This window comes from Sinohyriopsis cumingii, chromosome 8, assembly GCF_028554795.1.
Source record: "Sinohyriopsis cumingii isolate HCF-2022 chromosome 8, ASM2855479v2, whole genome shotgun sequence".
In the NCBI taxonomy this organism is placed as follows: Eukaryota; Metazoa; Mollusca; class Bivalvia; order Unionida; family Unionidae; genus Sinohyriopsis; species Sinohyriopsis cumingii.
The window spans coordinates 114,577,722-114,593,298 of record NC_142968.1 but is presented as its reverse complement, the minus strand read 5'-3'; the positions used below and the strand labels follow the sequence as shown (position 1 = coordinate 114,593,298).

Here is a 15,577-nt window from a genome sequence, read left to right as displayed (position 1 = left end):
ACACGGGGATAAACGATCAAACGTAATGACGTTATATACGGTAAGCTATCCAAATTACATTATCAGCACAACATTACATAGCAATAAACAGGTTCTCAGATGAACCTACCTGTGTCCGATACGAATCCTATGGTACTAAACGTTTCTTTAAAAAATGCAACTTTATTGCTAATATATATCTCCTGTTAAGTCACATACAAGAATATAAAATATATGTAAGCCGTAGTTACATAGAAACTATACAAAAATAAACGTGGTAGTACAATAGGTATAAGAAATTAATAAATAACTCACATACCTCTACAGCTAAAGATTTGCAAGTCCTTAATAGGCTGTTCACTGACAAGACGTTCCGTAAAGATTTCGTCCTACGGTGAGGCATTTATACACAGACAATGTAGCCCTACATCGTCTGTGCGCTTGATGAATATCGCTTTTTCCCCATCGAAAGCACTTCGCATGTGTGGCATAGGATGAACCGAACTCACTGTTTCGAAATATTGTACAATATACATAAATCACCCTCGGGTATCGTTGTACACAGAAAACGAAACCAGAGTACATGTATTTAATAAATAAAGGGATTTATACAATTCCGTGACACAGACCACAGGCGAAGAAGATAAAAATCTAGGAGAAAAAATACTGTCATTTTGTCAAGATGATCAGCAAAAGAATAATACGTAGTCTCCTGTTTCACTCGTCACTTGGCTTAAAGAATCACACAACTTACTAGAGAACAGTGTCATTTTTGTTAAATCAATGTTCCTTGCTAGGAACAAAGGAGTCTGGAAGATAACTTGGAAAAGGATCCGGAAGGTATGGACTCTCATCTCAGAAGAGGTGATTTTAAAAGAGTGGCATAAAAATTTAGCTTGATGCCGTAGTGTAACCATTTGAAATCAACAATATCTAACAATGTGTCGATGTAACTGAGTTTGTAAATTGCCATTAAAGACTACACTATTGAGGTCGCTAACGTTTATCAATGCAATGCAAAATATGTAACCTCATTGTTAAATTCCCATCTGAGACCAAAGGATCCCATTTGATGTCAACAACTTCTAATAAAAAATAGTATGTGCCATTTTGAGGTCAACAACGTCTATCTATGCAACAATGCATAAAATGTACTCTTGATGGCACTGATGTAATCTTTTTCGCCTCAGTGTTAAAGTGCCATACCAGTGTCGATAAAGTAAATACAATTCAATAATTTTTTAATAGAAAATCAAGTCTGGAAGCGGTATAAAAAAAAACAATGAAAAAGTTCGCCATAATAACTGAGAAATACGCTCAGGTGTGTTTTCGAAAATAATACACATCGGACCAATTTTATCGCTCGGTTATTTCCGGAGCGTGTAGATCGCCTGACGTCATATTTTGAACACGCACATTACTTCCGTTTCTATCGAAACATAAACAAAGCACTTGTTCCGTTCCATATTCGCTAGTTTGAAAAGTTTTATCATCACAGTCATGACAAGAGGAGATCGTGGAGGTACAAGCAAGGGCAGCTGGGTCAGGTGTGTTACAGCAAATTGTTGGAATTCAAATGCTGATGGGTTTTCCATGCATTCCTTTCCGAAAAGCCAAGCACTTCGTCGCAGGTGGACAGATTTTGTAACAATCAAAAGAGCAAACTGTGATGGTTTGACTGAGTTTTCTGCCCTCTACCTCTTTCATTTCACACCAGAATGCTTCCCATTTACTAGATTTAGGTAAAGATTTGATGTTGTGCATATGGGTAGGGCACCAAAGAAAGTCAAACTCAATGATGCTGCTGCTCCGTCATTCCACTGAGTGAAGGAAACTGACAACCAAGCCAAGGTAACTGCAAATGTATCAGAAACTTCAACACCAAAGCATCAACTGTGTAGGCTTGAAATGTTGTCACCATCTGTCATGTTTACCCCGACCCAGAGTAGCCCAGTTTGAAACATGTATAATCAAGGCAATTCTGACGGGTCATTGTTTGATGTCGAACATTGCTGAAGGCTAGCACTAATCCGTTACGTAAGATTGTTGTGGCTAGAATCGACGGACCGGACATTGGAGTTGCGAAGTCACAGACAGCCAATTATCACCTAGGTGTCGAAATGTTTCCAAGATCAAAAGAAATTGCCTGAAGAAGTGGGAGTGTCCTAACTTCTTTCCCCTGCAAACAGACAGACAGGTTGAACTGGCCGCTAAGACGATTGGACAGGGGCACAGCGCCACCCAATCAGAATCGAGATAGGAGGGAGACCTTGATTTGGGTAGAATGATATCCTTGCGTTTTCCGGCAAAAGTTAGTTCGCTGAGAGAAATTACCCAGAGAAGAGGTTAGCGTAACTCCGAATAGCCATTCGTTATTGGCGGGAAAATCTTAGAGCGGGAAGGTCTAAGTACAGAAAGCTTCAAAAGGTCAGTAGATATTTGTTCGGTCTTTGTGGAATGCGACTGCATTTTAATTGTAGGTCGTATGTATACTTTATTAGTACTAGAATCGTAGTATGAAGAATTACTTTGTTTTGTTAATATGTTTGCATATTTTGAAGAAATGAGTTGATATTTGTAAAGAATTATATAGCTTGCCAGCCGTCATAAGAGTTAATATTGTAATTTACTATGTGGGTATTTTATAGTAGACTAACACATATGTTCATATGATTATAGATTTTGCCATTGTTGAATATTTGTAATGTACAGACATGCGTCTGATTTTGTCAGATTGTAGTACGATGAGATTAAATATATATGTGTATATACTGACGTGACGCAATGTATTGATGTCTGTATAACAATTCGCTGATACTGTGTTATTACGCCATTGTTTACCCTGCAAGAAGTGTGTGGGAATTTCGATGTGTATGCATGCGTGGCCGAAACAGTGACAGCTGTCTGATGGTTAATTGTCGTTATAGTGTGAGGTGAGGTTCGATTAAACATTTGTTAACGCCTTGTGGTTTTTCACAGGAAGCTTTGAGGGACAGACCAGTTAAAGTTTGGTCCCATTGTCTCGGATAGAGAGACGGAGGAAAGGAGAGAAGGAGAAGAGGGTGGAGTTGAAATCTGGGAGTGGAATTGGAGGAGATAATAGAGAGGGAAGGGAGAAGAAAGGAGAAGTTGAAGTCTGGAGCGAAGCTGGAGGAGATAGTAGAGAGGAAACAGAGACAAAGAAGGAGTTAGAGGAATGGAAAGAAGGAAGAATCAGCGGGAAGAAATAGATGAGTAGATGCAAGGACAGGGGGAAAATCGAACTCACACTGTAAATCACGGGATGAATTAGGCTGTCACTTGGTCGAGGGAAAGACGAGTGATTGGAAGTTATCGTTTTTAAATTATCACATTTATTAAATTGTTATTGATTGAATTTCATCTTTGTGTTCTCTATAATTTAACCGTCAGCATTGCTGACTGGGGGCTCAGAGCTGTAAATCTACATCATCACTAATTTAACTTTCTAACCTAACGAGCCAGGGTGGAACTTTCAATTTAATTTAATTAAATTATATTGGGAGAACCCCACCCCAATACGACAGAACGCCACACCATCAGAGGAAGTAACTTGTTAAGTGTCACCACCAAAGAAAGTAAGAAGCGGCTATTCAAAGAGAGAAGTTGCAAGGGTGAGTTTTTAATGACATGTACCATATTATATATATATATATGATATTCAGCAGATCAGTCACTGCAACATTTCCATTTCTACCCTGTAGAACGTTCTTTCATAGTTTTCAAAATAAATGCATTAAATATCTAATCAATCAAGAACTGAGATATAAACAGTGGATAAATAGTCACAATTTTCATGTTGCCTTCAACTTTGTTTGACCATGTGAATAGAAAAATCTTTCTGCTGGTAGATTTAGAAGGCCTACATATATTTTTCATTGTCTGACAAATGTGTGAATCAGATTACATATGGATATTTATAAACATGACGAGGTTTATTTTCCCATCCGCAATGAATAAAAATCAGAATAACACAAAATGTAGTAGAAATTTTACAATATTGTGTTATGATTTTTTCAGTGGTGGTGTTGTTATGTTCAACAATTATTCAGTCGTATCTTGGCAACAATCATTTAAGTCCATCAAGTTTTTCAATTAGTAGATATATTTCTTATTGATCAATGATATTTGGTATGCAAAAGCATCTTATGGAGCACATGTCATATAGGTATGTGACTTTGATTTAACTGTATTGGTCTAGTAATTTATTGAATTTAGACACATTTTTGTTAATGCACACTTTAATTTTCATGCAAGATAGCATAAAACCAAGCTTTGATGAATATATTTTATAACTTATAGGATCTAAAGTATTTGATAAGCTTGAAGAGATTGTGACAGCAGACAAATGAGAAAATATGTACCAATGCTGTTATCTGGACAACAAGCTTCAGCATTGGAGGGATACAACTCTGTGATCAATTATTTTGCACCAAAGATGATTGGTTTCTCCTATCATGGAATGCTTTCAAGGTAAATTTTAAATTATTGCACACACAAAAATTCTGATTCAGGTTTTTCAGTGTTTTATTTATAGTCCAGTATATTCATATTCAAATTAAATCATAGATATCAAGATCTGATCTTTTGATATCCTACAATGTAAAATGGAATAACAGTTTTTAGTGTTTTGGAATGTTTGCAAATAAAGTATCTATACAAATAAATTATCTGTATTCTGATAGAATTATATACTGTATTTTGCATCTTTATTTACTTTGAAATACGCTTTAGCTAGCTGCATTGCATTTTAATGAAAACAGCCAAAGAGAGAAAGCATGCACTAAGGATGTGAGAGCCAGATATAAAATACTGTATCCAAAGTACAAGAAAGGAGAATACCCTGTCAGGAAAATCCTTGTTGACTCAACGTATGGCAAAAATATACATTAGTAATTAATGAACATAAAGGCATATATCACTTAGAAACATAAACACTGTTGTGCCAAGTGTAAGTACGTATATTATTTTTTTAAATTATTAAATTCAAACAGTAAAGGCAAAATATTTGTTAAAGTTGACACTCCTTTAATTTTAAAGGTCATGAATTTTCCCTGTGGTAAAATAATAAAAACATGCAAACAATTGTAACGACAAATACTTTTAATTCATGTATTAACTTCAACAAAAGGTTGCAGTTTTTGGCTTGTACAATACAATGCATTTTAAATTTAATTTGCAGATTATGTTGAATGTCTGATGAAAACAGCATTCACAATTGGACAGGTGTCTCACATGAATGATGAAGGAGTAAAACTAATGGTAGACGTATCACCACCATTATGTAGTCTGTATCAGAGGCCTGACAAGGATATTGCTACTCAAAATCTTCTTAGCAGGTTTAATTGCTGTCAGCCTAATGAAAGCCAGTGTAGTTCAGGTTTTGATCAGGAAAGGCAATACGGATCCTCTGAACAACACATGATAAAATGATGACCCTCACTTCCTTGCCCAAGAAGTGCCAACACCACCGAGCAAATTGTCTATATGCTGTATACCGATGTCTTCTGAAATAATAATTTGAAAACTGAGTTGAAATAAAATATGCTTAATGCATTAGATCAAATTTGGAAATCAAAAGTTTTAGTAGATAGTATTAGTAGTGGCCCAGTGTGATTTATCATTATTTTGTATATCAATAAAGTTAAATGATTCCAATATATATATATATATATATATATATATATATATATATAAAACCATCTTATTTTGTGACACAAAAAATGAAATAAAACAATATTTGTAAATGTATATGTATTGTTTTTTGGCATGATTCATCAGTATCACTGGTATAAAGGTTAGACAGTGTAGGCCTCCAGAACATGGGTTCAATCCAAGAAGATGTCATAAAATGACTTGAGAAAGTGGTTTATTTATTTGCTGTATTAATAACCCCAATACTATGCTGTCATGCATAGATCATGAAAGCAAAATTTATGAAAACAAAAGAACATTTCCTTGTTCTGGATGTTCTCCAAATTGTGGTCTTTACTGGTAGTATGCAACTTTTAAAACATGGATGTCAAGACAAACTGCAATGAACCCTGGATGGTGTGCTATACACTGTATCCCCATGGTGTGCTATACACTGTATCCCCATGGTGTGCTATACACTGTATCCTCTGGTATCCATTGCGGATACTTGTGACCTTCTCTATGTCACAACAACATACACATTCCTTTGCTGTAGGCATTACCAAACAATGTTCACAATTACACATAAAACAGAGTTTTCTTCTTTAATGCATAGTGCTGTGCTTGTCAAATTTAATCTCATATTTATGAACACATCAGTAGCACAGTACAATGACACAAACTGACTAAAGTCAGGAACAGATAAAACGTTTAGTACAGCACTGTAAAATTAAATTAGATATGAAAGAAAATAGAAGTTGCAAACAGATGCTTACCACAGACAAAAAATGTTTATTTCATAGTTTATCAAAATCAACTATACATATGAGAAATTCGAAACTTTAACTTATAATACAGCGTACAGAATATGAATTCAATTTTAATGTCATAAGGGTAATAATATCCTGCCTATTTCAATAGTTGTGCCAAAGCGGCCCTCCTCTCCTTGAAATCTTAAGTACTTCTAAATCATATCAACTTGTTCACGGGTTTTCAAAGCTTACAACTGTGATCCGATGTACCTTTTACTTATCAACGTATAGATACGTCTCTACCCATAAAATGCTATACACTTGTGCAGCCTTTATTACAGGTGAGAAAAAATCCAGATTTGTAAAGGAACAGGAGACTCTCAGTATCGTCGGATACACATATTTATCGTAACTTAGGCCGTACACGTATTCAGAAAACAATTACCATGAATTGTCCGTCAATCTATCTTGTCTTTCTTCTTCATCATCTTCATATGGGTGACGATACCAACGGAGCCTTTGTTTACAATGTGTTCATAATGTGACGTCACGCCTTGTTTTCACTAAATACCGGAAGTGGTCGGCGGTTGCATTCGGTTATTATCGTAAACAGGTGCAAACGCGATGTTAGGTAGGCTCCCAAGCAGTTATTACTGAAAATTTTTCAATCGGATTTTTTACATTCGTGTTTTGAATATATAATCTCTTTCACCAAGAAATGAATTGAATAAATGTAGATACACTGTTGTGGCACTTTAACTTTCTGTTGGGTCTGTAGTGACGTATTATGTAAACCTACGGCGTAACATGAATCCCCGCTATGTCTCAAGTACAAGATATTACTGTTTATTTTGCCCGAGAGACCACATCATATCTAATGCCGACATCGAAAGCAGGTTCTGACATTATGTGCTATGTCTCTTTCTCGTTAGGTTTGCTTTAAACTGGCGATCTCGCAAATTTCAAACGATTTGCCTTTGATTAATCAAATACTAATTAACTAGGTTAATTACCCGTCCAATGACTGGAATGAAAAATAAAAAAAAAAACATTATAAAAAGTGTGATGAGCGAGTTTAAAAGAGAGTTTGAACATAAAAATACCAAAAAGTGTTTGTAAAAAAAATATTGGGATTCAGCCGCGATTTTCGTACTCGTTGCCTCTTGTATTGCAAGCCTGAGACACAGAAAGAAAGGCAGAAAGACCCATATATATGAATGATTAATATATTAATATATATGATTAATCAAAGTTAATTAAATAAAACCTGTGGTTTATTGTTTTAACTCCATTTCTTCAGCACATGATAGTCCCTATATATTTGGTGAAGGAAAAACTCGGGGAACAAAACAACCGTGAAGAAACACTGACCAATCAGAAACCACTGGCAAGCTTTTTCACATCCCCACGTTGGCCGAGTCTGAGACTCTAATCCAAGTGGATAACGAGTGAAATGTCAGGGATCTGTAAAGGAGAGCGCCTTAGACCATTTGGCCACCCCAACTATCATTATGTAATTTGTTTAATATGTAAAAACCCGCAACTCATGACTATGCTATATATGTATGTTATCAGTGAGAATTTTGATATTCAAAGATCTAGACAAAAACGTATATATGTATATTTACTACAATATGTCAATTGCTTCTATTCCTAAATACGCTTGTCAGATTCATGGAGGGGGACATCATACCATCCGCTGTTACTGTCACTCTTATTGATAAGCATAGATAGTTCTTGTTTAAGAAAACTTCGATTGTTGCTTTTAGCATTAGGTGTACGTATTCTACTCCAGTTTGGCACTATGTAACAGCTTTATACGTCAGTTGTAAGGTCTAATGTTACAGATCCATTCACTCAACAACAGCAAAATAGGAGATAATGGCACGGCATTATTTTGTTTCTCGCGATGAACAGTGGTATAATTATTTTAATACTAATCAAGAGTCTTGACAAGGAAGGCGAGGGTGGCGTTCAAGCCGCGATCTAAAACGTCGTGCAGGCGATTTAGCTTTAACAGGGGTGTTCCCTGTAAATTGTTCGTCACGCACGCGTGTCACGATGTCAACAAAGTGGTCACGAGGTCACTGTAGCACGAGCATCTGTACAAAATTCAACCCATAATTAACTCAAGGGGTGGTAAATCAATGTGTTGAGAGCACGTGCTCTCGCAGTCCTACTGTCGATATAAAACTATTGGTGTCTGACTTAAAATATGGACTACCTTTGAAAAAAGTGTAATATGACCAATACAAAACTCGAGAGAATATGAACATAGTATATATATATATATATATATGTTATTTAGAGATGTCAGTAAAAGTTCGAATCTAGATTAATCTAATTTATTACACCACAACACCATGGTTTTCAAAAATGTAAAGAAAACATATTTGACAATTTGGATGCATTTTAGTGGCATGTCTATCGTTTTTGGTTTAAATGTGCTGTATAAATTCCAGGCTCGTAACATTGTTTGAAAATCGGTTTTGGGACGGAATGCAGATTTAAGTCAAAAATTGACTAGCTTGCTTGAAGACAAAGGATTCATTCGTAGTTTATCAATAATCAGACCGTTAAATGCGAATATTGTTCTTTCGCCAAGTTGCGAAGTTTAATGAAATCGGGCCAAGGGGAGATTTAGCAAACAGCATTACCCCGAATAGAAGTTTTAAAACAGTGAGTAAAGGACTGGAAATCATAAAACTCTGAGTTCGAGTGAGTTTGAGTTGAGTCAGTCGTAGTATCAATGGCCTTTTCAGAGGTAGCCATTATGAATTTTATTCATGGACACGAACATACCCTTTGACTGGATCACATGATGAATTTTTACGTCACTGTTTATATGAAACCTAAAGTCTGCGTGCATTTTTAACACTGACTGAAAAACTGTTTTCAGTAACAATATATGTCTTAGTTTCAACATGTTTAATGACCCGTTATTTACTTCGTGTAGGACTTGTATGCATTTGTCTGTTTGTTTATTTAACCCACAATGGGGAATCAATCCGCCTTATATATATTTATATATATATATATATATAGAGAGAGAGAGAGAGACAGACAGACAGACAGACAGACAGACGTTAATACTGGATATATTATATAGTATGGTACCAAAGACGAGTGTTTGTTCTTTTTTGTCTATCTGTTATCATCGATATATATGCATAAACTTATTTGATTTCAATTAAATTCTTTATGTTCTAATCTTTAAAATGATCTCATCGTTCCGTTTAAAACTGTTCTTCTATATCTTTTTCTTTACGATTAAAATCGCCTGCTAATAGTATGTTTTATATAAAGTAATGTTTCACATCATTATTGATATACTTGACTTAAAGTGTCCATATTTAAATGCACATTTGTAAAATGTTATTTATTAATGTTTCCCTGAATTAGTCTCCACTTGAATTTTTCTTTAGTATTTGTAAATTTCACTTTTATTTGCCTCATTTTTTCCTGTTAAAATCTCTATGCCTGATTTTTTTTATTGCAAAAATCGTTTCCTCCCTACATGTTATCTTAGATCACTCGACATAGTGTTTCCTGAAGAAATATAATAACTTATTTTTCAAAAAAAAATTGTATCTATTTTTCTTTAATCTATAGGATTATAATTTATAGAAGGCTTGTATTTATAATAGTCATATGACTTGTATTAATTTCTAATTTGTGCCATTCTTCAGAGTATAATGTTTTTATTCTAATAATCATGACACATACCACGTGCGATATCTTGCTTGTTTTGTTCTAAGTCGTGTATTAATACCGTCTCATGGCTATATTGATCTAATCTTTACAAATTAAATAAGAACGCTCTACCATACGCATTACTTGACTGGTGTTGATTTTTTCCTGTCTATACCGTTCATTTCCAGAGGGTATTACTTCTTTTTTGTTCATTTCTCTTAAAGAAATGTGCTCTACACTTAAGCTTCTTCCTTCCAAGTCACTTCCTGAAGGCATCAGGGTAATTTCTCTCGGATTCCTGTACTCTCTGGTTCTATATCTTGTGAGCTATGTTCTTTTAGGTTGTTTTTTTTTTTTAACTTCATGGTTGTTTCTTTTTCCGTTTTGTTCTATTTTCTTGATTTTTGTCTCTTTCTCTCCTTTTAGTTTTCATGGATTCTCTTCTTTTTGTCACTAATTATTCCACTGTTCTAGAAAGCGAAGATTGGCTTCTCTAAAGAGAAGCTGAGAGAAAGTGCGGTTCGAGTCCCTCGCTTGATTTCCATGTGCCTCCTCCTCGTTAAAATCTATTTGCAGGATAGTCTCTACTTCCTCATAATCACTCCTCTGTAACCTCCACTATGATCACATTATTGGGCACCAATTCTGCAGAACTATCAGTGTTGTCTAACCAAGCTTGGCGGTGCTGTCTCAAGCCATAGGGTTTGCCTTTCCGCAGCTTCTACAAGGTCTCTGTTGGATTTAACCATGCTGCCAGGTTTTATTGTGGAAACGCTTGAAATAGGAAAAGTGATTACTTTCGGAGCATCATCCGTTGCAATAGTATAAATTCGAATGCCTGTGAGGATCTTATGTAATCCCTTATGTGTTGTTATCCTTTGGGTTTTTCCAATATCTGGTGGCTGGTTGATAATTTGTTTAACCATTTCCTCACTAGGAACCTCGATGGGCAGATCTATAACATGAATACAAATTAACTTTTTCGCTACCTGCCTTTCAACATGGGAGGGGTCTTCATCTACTTCGATTTATTTTCCTCCGAATTCTAAACACCCATGAGGGAGAAGGGTTGGTTTTCCTTTTGTATATATGACAAAGCTGTCGTTACCTATGTTCTGCAAAGCTTTATTTTAGTGAAAGGTAACCCCTCTTGTAATTCAAGTCGACATATTTCTGCCGGTCTCTGTTTGTTGTTGTACTGTGTGTGATTTGGATTTTAAACGTAGCTTTAACAATTTTTCAGTCATATCGCTACGATGTCTGCAGTGTGACAGTTTATAGCGATGTCTAGCACTGGGGCATTATGACATTATCCTGACTCCAGGCCGACCAGTCCTAACGCTAACCTCTTAATGTTAAGAGCCATGCGAGGCAGCTGTTAGTGCCATTTTTGTAAGCCTTTTGTATGACGCAGCCGGGGATCTAACCCACGACCTCCCGCATCCGAGGCGGACGCTCTAACCACTAGGCCACCGAAGCGGTATCAGAATGAGTAAAACGCTACAGGTGAATCAACATAATAATTTCATTTATGTTATATCAGCAGAATAATTCCATTTTGGATGTAATACATACACAAAGCTGCACACGTGTATTGTTCGGAACACGCGGAAAAAACGAGTTTGATGTTCGTAAGGATACACAGAAGCTTCCAAAGTTGAACTAGTGAACGCAGACTATACTTTTATACAACTTTAAATCAAAGAACAAGTATCCAACCGAATAAGCAGAACATTTTATAAAAAAAATGTTCGACGCGTATGATGTCACGTTGTTTAATAATGTATACAGTACCGGTTAGAGTCCATGTTCACCTTAAAATTTCACTTTCACAGCTAAACATTACACTGTTGCGATATTTCTGTGAAAAGAAGGTTACTGTATGCAACAATTCCCATATTCACTGTATTATTTGTGACCGGATATTTGTAACTATAGACTGTACAGAACATATAAACAAGTTTCTCTTTGAGTCGGATTTGCATCATTTTTTACCGCGTAATTATGTTGTTGGATCAAGTTCTGTCCAGATGGGAGACCGGTTTATGTCCACATTCTTAACTGAACAAAGGTGAGTTCATTTACTTCTGTAAGTTAACATGCAAACGATGCTTATATATAGGGTGGCTTATATTTTACAGATATCCCGCCCCTTCTCCCACCCCACACACCCGCTATCAAATAAGACATACTCTTAGTGTTACAACTAGTTGTTGTTCACGTATTGGAGATCACACCATTTTTCACATGATGATATTGTTATTCATTACACAAAAACCCATGTTGTGGTAACTTGGCCATATTCAGACAGAAGAAACAGTCCCACCTACCCCCACCATTTCCTTTCTTGAGTCGATACGAAAAATTTCTCAACCAAAACGTTCATTGAGAGCAACAAAAAAAAAAAAAATCCGGAAGGCAGAGTTTATAAAGTTTTCCCACGATCGCAGCCATATCAGTAAACAGAATACTTCGCAAGAACTTCGTGGACTTGTTTGGACCAATCAGAATCACATAAAGTAATATGAAACACGTTTTGATATAAAAAATATAAAACTGCACATACTATAGGAAAATTATATGAAGTATGTAATAAATTGTTCGACTATTTCAGCGATTCAGTCACTGCTCGGTTTGTCCTTATTACATTAGAATAATAGCCTTGAACGTACCAGTATCGTGTGTTGCTGTCATAATTATAAGTATACCGCGTTGGTTACAACGTTTTGCTGAAGTCTTTGAGAGCTCAGTTTTACCATCATGTTGTAACGATTTAGACTTGAGACATTTAATTGGCCGACTTAATCCAGATTTGAATCACATTCAATGAGCCCTGGATTATGACGAACAACATTTTAGTCTGGATTTCAACGTAAGCCTAGACTACAATAATTTGATTAGCTAAAATTTTAATATAATGTAAATTGTATTACTTGACTGGCGTTAAGGACTTGTGTTGGTAAAATGGAGTCATGTTTGGATTTTATGACAATTCGAATAACGAGTTTAACTATGACTCGAAACTTCGACATATATAGTTTCTTTTTAAGCGAATGACAACCATGAAATAAAGATGAGTTTTGGTTCGAACAGCCTCCTTATAAGACCGATTCTCTACCAACATAGCTACCGCAGTTTCCTTTCAAGAAAGACACTTGCAGTCATTTTTAAACAATTAATTAAAATGACCAGGATTTCCTACACCCGCTTATTTGAGATTTTTAGGAAGTTCTATATGTCTTTTAATTTGTTAATTTAAGTATTCGGCTTAAAACTTAGAAATTTTGAAAGTGAAGACAAAATATTTTGGCATGCACATATTTTTTAAATCTTCCAAAAGCAGGTTTTAGTCACTACGTTTTAAATTATTAGTAAACCTATTGGCACCTTGTCTAATTCTAAGCATTCTTCAGAATGCTTTGAAGTTGAAAACTGTCCGCTAATCAAAATGTATAACCTTTAATTTATTCACAAAACGCGATGATATTGTAGTTATAGGGTTTATATATGTACTGAAGAAATCTCTACCTTGGTCGAATAACTTTGTAAACAAAAAACAAACGCAGAAAAAGTCAAAACAAAACCTTTCAACGCCCTTTTTAATTTCTTTTTGCAACGAGTAGTAAAAAACCTAACTTTAAATTTGCGCAGATACTTATGCAGTTAGTTTTCACAGATAAATATTAAAGAAGGTGACAAGAATCAACAAACAACAAGGGATCAATTGACTGTTATTAGAGAGAGAGAGAGAGAAAGAGAGAGAGAGAGAAAGAGAGAGAGAGAGAGAGAGAGAGAGAGAGAAAGAGAGATTTGGATTTCTAACGTAGCTTTAACAATTTATCAGTCATATCGCTACACTGTCTGAAATGTGGCATTTTATAGTTATGTCTAGCACGAGGGAATCATGCCGCAGCCAAGTAGCATCATGTCCCACTCAGTCATATTATCCTGACACCAGGCCGACCAGTCCTAACACTAACCTTTATTCAGCACGTGTGCATGCATTGGTTTGCCAAGTAAACGCTGGTTGACAGATAATACAATTTTATTTTATACGAGTACTTCACTAAGAAACATCTATGAATATTTTAAAACATTTTAAAAATCGGCATAATTGAAGTTAATGAACTTACACAAGGCAGATAAAGTTCACAATCAATCGTCGTTATAACATAGTTAAAGAGATTCGTACAATAAAAGACTGGGGGAGTTACAAAAGCCAAATGACACTTATGACAGAACCTGAAAATACATTTTTATAACTTGCGCGAAAGAATGCATAAGTGATCTTAGATATTTCAGATGAAAATTATATATATATATATATATATATATATATATATATATATATATATATATATATATATATATATATATTCTTTACAAATAAGGATTGTCACATTGTGCATTAATCTCTCTCTCTCTCTCTCTCTCCTACACGTATGGACAATATTTCATGAACTGAGTATTTTTAAATTGTAAAATTCCAATCTTATATTTTGCATGCAATATTGTAGAAATTAAAGGCAAAGTAATATCTAAAGAAACTTTTGATAACTGCATTGAAGGCGAAAATATAGAGTGTATTAATATATAGATACCAATTTGTGTAGTCTAGACTTACCTAAGTACAATTTGTGTAGTCTAGACTTACCTAAGTACAATTTGTGTAGTCTAGAATTACTAAGTACAATACAATAAACACAGACAGCGATCTTCTTGTAAGAAGTGCCCTGGCGTTCACCGACACAAAAATATTAATCGATATGTATGATTTGGTGAACCTCTTCTGCATTTTGAACATGTGTATACTTACCATTATTCATTTCATGCACATATTATTGTCCACCCAAGTGGTCTTTATATTAAAGTCGAAATGAGCAATATCAAAATGAAAAATAACAGTCATGCAATTTTATCAAATAAATAAAATACACTTAATATGAATCCATGTCAAAGTGAGACATAATTTATCATACCTGTCAGACATAATTTTATCATAACTGTATTACATAATTTTATCATAACTGTTTGCGGGTTATATTGAGAACACATCATTGTCAATATTGTACTACTTCCATAGTTTGTTCTTTCACACGAAATATACACAGTGAGTTATATGCAAAACAGATTCACTTTTATTTTGCCATTATATTTGATTGGCATACATGTTAATATTATATATAGAGGAGGTGGTAACGTCTAACGTTACTCTTTTCGAAAACTCCGGCTGAAACTAGAACTCCGATATCCTCACAAAGTGGTACAGGTTGAACCTGGTTTCACAAAACATTACAATAATTCACCGTTTGGTTTAGAGATCAGCACTCGTTGTAGGTCCATAATTAACACATCTATATATGTTTGTTTCCAATATAGTCCCGCATGGAATGACTGAATACCTTTTAGCCACAAAAATATCTCATTCTCTCACGTTCATTGAAAAGGAACTCGGTGAGACCTTGTGCGAACCACCTTTCGACGAAAGCGAACAAAATAAT

The 15,577-nt window shown here is 35.1% G+C and overlaps 2 long non-coding RNA genes across 2 annotated transcripts; one reads left to right on the top strand and one right to left on the bottom strand.

Annotated features, from left to right (window-relative positions):
• The first annotated feature begins 1,423 nt into the window (after positions 1-1,423).
• On the top strand, positions 1,424-5,299 carry LOC149794424 (uncharacterized). The gene is made up of 3 exons (XR_016423028.1): positions 1,424-3,611; positions 4,300-4,470; positions 5,180-5,299. It is a non-coding gene; the product is annotated as an uncharacterized LOC149794424 (long non-coding RNA).
• Positions 4,507-7,527, bottom strand: LOC149794423 (uncharacterized). Its single transcript, XR_016423027.1, has 2 exons — positions 6,829-7,527; positions 4,507-5,504 (listed from the first exon to the last, which is right to left on the bottom strand). It is a non-coding gene; the product is annotated as an uncharacterized LOC149794423 (long non-coding RNA).
• Between the last annotated feature and the right edge of the window lie 8,050 nt (positions 7,528-15,577).